Raw genomic sequence first — 6,571 nt, 5'->3', positions numbered from 1 at the left:
TTTGTCCAGTTCTTTTCGACGAATTCTCTGGTGAGTGTTTGAAATGACTCATGTATTGTCATGCTAACGATAATTGTAGCTAAAGGTGTATTACTATTGAAGATTAAAATGTTCTTTTGGACCGTTCTCAAAGTAATTAAAATTTAAAAAATATCCAAAAGGTCCAAAATACACCCTCCCTCTTCAGGGAGACGTGTTCGTTCCGGAAGAGTCGCAGAAACCAGTCGAGTAAAGTTCAAAGCAAATCAAAGTATTTATTTAACAATACTGGATCCAGGAGAACAATACATGAGAAAGTGTAATGCCCCTTCCACGTAAAGCTCTGACCTCTCCAAGATCTGACTCCACAGTTATACCCCATATGACGTGTCTCCTGGTGGTGACGCGTTTCTGGCTGATTAGCGTATATTAATATGCATATTTTCACGTTAGTACTCAGCTCTTTCGCGTGCAAGTTTCACATGCATCCCGTGACCCCAAAAACATTCATCATAGCTCTTCTGACAATATACCTTTTCTTTCCCAAGCCTCCTCTCCCATGAGGAAAATTTAGGAAGACACTAATGCACTTCAAGGTCAACAGCATGCCCCTACACTTCAGCCGTGCTGACCAACACTTGTGATTAATGTGAGCGTGCTAAAAGCCTAAAGTGCACATCTGTTCAAGGTTAGACGTTTAAGAATTAAGAAGGTGTAAATATCACGTGAGTCATCATGCCAGTTAGTCGTGCAGAATCTAAAATGTTTACTACATGTGTAAATGCTACATACAGTTAATGCTGGTTAATCATTTATATAAATGCTTAATTTTAACTAATCATCATTTAAGGATATTTGTCCACAAACATAAAGTAATAAAATTGTTTCCTACAACACTATGGGTTGGGTTTATGCTGTGATTGGGATTTATTTTCACCTTTACTCCTCCTTTGGAGCTTAGATTAAGGTGTGCGTGTATTAACCCTCAGTGGTCCAGTAAAGCATATTACACTTCATACACGTTACACTGGCTGGTACTGGTTTAGTGCAGGAGAAGTTGGAGTTACTGTTCACCTCACTGTCACTGAAACACCTACGAGTAAGATCACATCTATCAGAAAATATCCGTTGACTGTCCTGCTGTAACTGTGTCAGTTTGGCACAGTTTATTTCTTCTTTTCAACAGCAACAACAGCTTTGAGTTCTGTCTCTACGTCTGAGAAAACCACCAATGAGACCACATTGGGTATGATCACAAAGCATGTTAGAAATAAACCAGTTAAATACATTGGCACTAACCCTGACCTTGTACAACATTTACGAACAGAAACATGGCAGTAGAATTGACCTGTTGTTGTAATACAGCTGAATAACAACACAGGTCTTCTGTATTTCATACATAATATTGCACAATACTGATTTATTAAACATGTTTGTTAATGTTGTCCTTCACACTGAATCTAAAACTAACAGACAGGAACACTGTGAAAGAAAATTAAAAAATAATAAAATTTCTTCATCTTCAGCATATCAATAGTCTGTTATATTGTGTCTTCATTGAGCCTTTCAGATTTTTGAGACACTTTGAAAATAAAGAGATAATATCCGCGGAAAGAAGTTAAACGTGTAGTTCTTCCACGGTGTGGAAGTTGTGCTCGTATTTTGCCATCTAGCGGCGACAGAATGCAACTAGTGCAGCATTTAAGGTGATAGACAAAATACAAATGAATCGATTGCTTTTCCTTTGTATCCCGGAAGTGTACTCTGAATTTTTTCACTCGTATTTTGGCATCTGAATTTGGTCTATCGAATATGAGCAACTTCGAATTGTATAGTTTGAATTTTTTTAAGCTTGTATTTCTTATCTGAATTTATTAACCTTGAATAATAACAGTGAATACGTGTTCTTGAAAATTCTTGAGTTCCATTCAAGAGCAATTATATTCAGTGCTACACTGAAGCAATTCAAATTCAATTCAAAAGCAACAAAATTCAGATGCATAATTTCAGTGCAAAAAAATTCAGTGCTACAAATTCAAAGGTGGTAATATTTCAAAGTCTGATGAGACAGATTTGCTTCCATACTTCTGATGTTTATTTTATGCACATTTGATATTAAGAGCAGCATTAAGAAATATTTCTATTCTCTGAGTTTATACGTATGTTCTGTGTCTGTGCCCCAAAGAAGGAAATGTTTAGGGCAAGGAACCTGTAAGGACAGGAAACTATCAATCTTTCTCTCTCTCTCTTTGTTCTTGAAGACCTTATGACTGGTAAGATGCTGTTGTTTGGTGAAATAAAAATGTATTTAAAACTCTAGACCGTGTCTGGCAGAGATTCTTCTTCATCACCCACACCACCCCAGGGGAAAGGCACAACACTTCACTTAATGAAAAATCTCTAAGGCTAACATAGGATTGATAGCCATGCTGGGGATGCTGGGGAAATGCTGTCTGTCCCCCAGTGACTGTGTGAGATGAGAATGTTAGGTAAAGAGCAGAGAAAATGTAAACTACAGCATTTGGGATAATATTTGATGTTTAATTTTGTGTGGAAAAAAACAAATGCTTCTGTGTTTTTCTAAGTGCTAATAAATACACAACCCAGAGAAAACATTTTTACATATTTACACACTTAAAGCATTGTTAAATGTTTTTAAATGAATTAAAAACAAACAAGGTTTGTTAAAGGCAACAGAGTCTGGTGAATAATATTTTGTTAATTTTAAAAGCAGATATTCAAACGTTAAAAAAGTTGCAGCACAGAGTCTGTCTACATCAAACACTCAAGAATAAATATTCACCAGAGGATGGAATCCAGGCTGGACTCTGACTGATGACTTATGATCTCAACACAGGAAGAATGAGTTTTCAGGAGTGCACAAATTACATATTTACATTGATGTATGTAACGTACATGTGGGTATACTACAGTGGTTACAACAAAGTTACACTGACCACTATGATGAGGGTTCTTATTTTGACCTTTGAAATAACACAAAAGGACATTATTTTGAACTTTGTTTTGTGTCTTGTTTGCCATTGATCTCATCTTGCTGTTTGCTGAGAAATACAGCTGTGTACACCTGGAATCAACACAGACAGAAAAAGCAACAATGAGCAGAAGCCTGAAAAGTGTTTAAGTGTTTAAAAAAAACAACAAAAAAACATTATATAATGTGGTGTATTCTGCCTCACTTCTTATTTGAGCAAAATATTGCCATACAGCATGTCATCACCTCCAGCATCTGGTGAGAGCTGTAAAATGAGACAGATTTAGAAGTAAAAGAGGATATAAGCTTTTTCAGCAGCTGAAGTCATGGTCAGACTAAGGAACCGGCATCAAAGTAACACTTACTGAGCTCAGATACATGACGTCTCACCTACTTCAGGTTAAAATAGAGGTGTGATTCATAACAACAGCTTTATAAACGTTCACTTACAAGTTCATTCGTGGCCTCAGTGGCTACATTGCCGTAGATCACATCAATTCCCAGAGTCACTTTGGACAAAGGCTGTGGACATTATTTACTCAGGATGAGAAAATCTAGTACTGATTCTGTAATAAAATCATGTTTATATGTTTGTCGATATAAAAAAGAAATACTTACCTTCTTTTTCTTAGACACAGCAGTGCACATATCTGCATCTTCACCTGTAGTGTTCTGTTTCATACAGACAGACACACGTATATATACACACACAGCACCAATGACAAAATACACTATGATACACAATACTAATTACTGCACTATGTGTTTGAACACTAGAACTCAAACAACATGAAGCCACCCATCATTCACAGCACTTACTGTGTAAATTGCTGAGTTACTGCTCCTCTCTGTGGTCTCTGTTTGATTTGCTTCTGAGAAATGGAACGAGTGGATCACATTACAAAGGTAGGTGTAAAACAGTGTACATTTGGTTAAAAAGCCTGAGCCTATAAAGAAAATGTCAGACTTATACTTACTGGTATGTTTTCTTGATATGAATCTTATGACACAGATCAGGAACAGCAGCAGTCCGAGGCCCACAGGTAGTAGAGTCCAGATAAGCTTTGAGTTTCCATTGCTGCTGTGAATAAAGTTACATGACCTTTGTAAATTGTTCATTAAAGAGACCCTCAATGAAGCATGTAAAATTCATTATCACACTATAATGCCTTAAAGCACTAACAGACTGAAATCGGATATCCTTCATTTTATCCTGTGTATAATTACAACCACACAATAATATTGTAGTGGAGTATGAGCCAAATATGAATATCGGACAATCAAGAAATGAAAAGTTTTGAATTAAAACTTTTCCAGTCTGCAGAAGACTTTTCGTCTGCAACATAGCAGCCCCCACACACACACAACCAATCTAAAGACATCAAAAGAACCCTTTTAAGTAACACATGGCCCCAACACCCCCCTTCTCTCTTTTAACTAACAGGAACTGTCGAGATAACTAACTTAAAGAGACAGGAACCTCAAACAAAGAAGAGAGCTTTTACGGCCCGTTTTTATGACAATGGCACCTAAATGTCTAATCCTTATCTTTCACGGAGATCAACAGATGTTCAAACCAAAGTGACCTCGAGTGAACTCCCGTGAACCAACAGCTGAAACACGGATTAACAACGACACCAAATGGACACTGGCGGAACTACACCTCGCTCGGAGTCGCCGCAAGACAATAGCGAAAATAGTCGATCTCTGAGTTATTTGTGTATAAACGAACGTATGAATGTCACTTTCTGTACCCTCAGATGAATGCCTACCTTCTAATGAAATGATGTATAATGCCGATTGTTTCTATTACAAAGATCAGTTTTGTCTCTGAATGAGAGAAAATGGATTAATGTTTTATTTTTCAGCGTATCATCACGAATTGGACGTGAACAATGTACTCAAGATGGGACCTTATGTAAATGTCTGATATTAATAGTCCAATGTACTCATTGTTATAGGTTGATAACAGGTATAAGAATTTTGATACGAGAAACTCATATTCCTTATGTATGAATCACAGAGTCAAACCCCCTCCTCCTACTCTCTCTCTCTCTCTCTCCCTCACGAGAGTCACGTGAGTCTGGACTCGCGTCCAATCAGAAAGAGGACGCCTCCCATTAGGGCGTGACCGCGCCAGCCTTGAAAAGGCCAAACAGCAAGACAGACAACGAGTTCGAAGTTTGAAGAGTCGCGAGGACTCTGCAGAAGTAACGGACCACGAAAGGAACTGGAAAACAGAGGACGCCGACAACAAACAAAGGAACCCTCTCAGAGACTTCAGAAAAGCTTACGAGAGACGTCTCGAAATTAGCTAAGAGTATGAAGTTTAACTAATAAGTCGAATAATTTGAATATCTTTCTTTTCCTTTAATCTTGTTTATGTTTATTACCTATCGAAGTGTGATCTCACGAATGATCAAGGCGGGTGAAACTTATTTGTGGCCAAAGTAAGGTATCAACCGTTTGAGTAATCGATAACAGATATATTAACGTTATAAGCTGATTCCTGAAGACATCAATCCTGGAAAACTGAACAACGAGACTAGCTAATACTCTGAAAAAGCCTTTCCACTACGGTGGAAAACCAGCTACGCCTGTGAAAAACCGAAGAAGGGAAATCTCGATCGACGCAGCTCAGCTCGGAATCGAGGGTCTTCAAATCGACTGTAAAGAGATCCTCCATAAGCGGGCCTGCTTCTCACCACGTGGGAACGACGAGAACACCCCGGGACACGGAGATTAAACAACAGGACGCGACGGCTCGGTGAAACGGCGAACGAGTAAGCTAGCGTATTTAACACCTTTTCAGTAGCTGATGTCTAAACAAACCCTCTTTATAATTTACCATTTAATTAAACCTTAGTTAGTAACCTTAGTCACAAGTTAGAAGTGTCTAGCTCACCTTAAGGTCAAAATCAGTTCCCCCTGCCGGACACCGTGAGATTACAAGGTTGTGCTATGTTAACTAAATATCTTCTTTTTATTAATAAAACTCTCATTATTTGAAGTCACAGTGTTTGCAATTTATTCATTAGAATTTCTGAAAATCCTGAAGAACTCATTTAGCATGATTATTATTCATTCTCAAACTAATTATTAATGTTCTAATTGCTTAAACCAATTATAAATCTTAATTAATATCATTAAGTCAAATATCAGAGGTTGGAGGAGTTTGAATAAGGTCAAGGCTATAAAACAAATTATAAAATTATATATATATGTATCGGGGTGTATGACCAACATCCACTACATATAAAATATATATATTTTATTGGCGCCCACGCGAGGCCAGGAAAAAGGCTTTTTAATGAACAAAACTGTAAAACACTACACTGAATAACGATTGAGATTCAAAGCTTGATGTGGGTAATTTCGTGTTGTGTTTGTTACTGCTGAAAAACTGTTCTGTGATATATACCGGTTAGAAAATAAGCTTGGTTGTTTTTAAAAGAGCGCGGCTCTGCGCCATTTTGCATGCATTAAATTGAGGCCTGGGCACGTCTGAACTGCGCGAAATTCCGCTGTGAGACTTTGCCGTCGGATTCGACCTCCCGCCGCGAAATCCCGGCGAAGAGAGACCACCGAACCGAATACCCC

At 37.9% G+C, this 6,571-nt stretch overlaps 1 long non-coding RNA gene across 1 annotated transcript; it reads right to left on the bottom strand.

The window, feature by feature from the left end:
* Positions 1-2,716: 2,716 nt before the first annotated feature.
* On the bottom strand, positions 2,717-3,495 carry LOC136675385 (uncharacterized). Its single transcript, XR_010796183.1, has 3 exons — positions 3,422-3,495; positions 3,177-3,236; positions 2,717-3,064 (listed from the first exon to the last, which is right to left on the bottom strand). It is a non-coding gene; the product is annotated as an uncharacterized lncRNA (long non-coding RNA).
* Between the last annotated feature and the right edge of the window lie 3,076 nt (positions 3,496-6,571).

This window comes from Hoplias malabaricus, chromosome X1, assembly GCF_029633855.1.
Source record: "Hoplias malabaricus isolate fHopMal1 chromosome X1, fHopMal1.hap1, whole genome shotgun sequence".
NCBI classification, from domain to species: Eukaryota; Metazoa; Chordata; class Actinopteri; order Characiformes; family Erythrinidae; genus Hoplias; species Hoplias malabaricus.
This window is presented reverse-complemented; position numbering and strand designations above follow the sequence as displayed.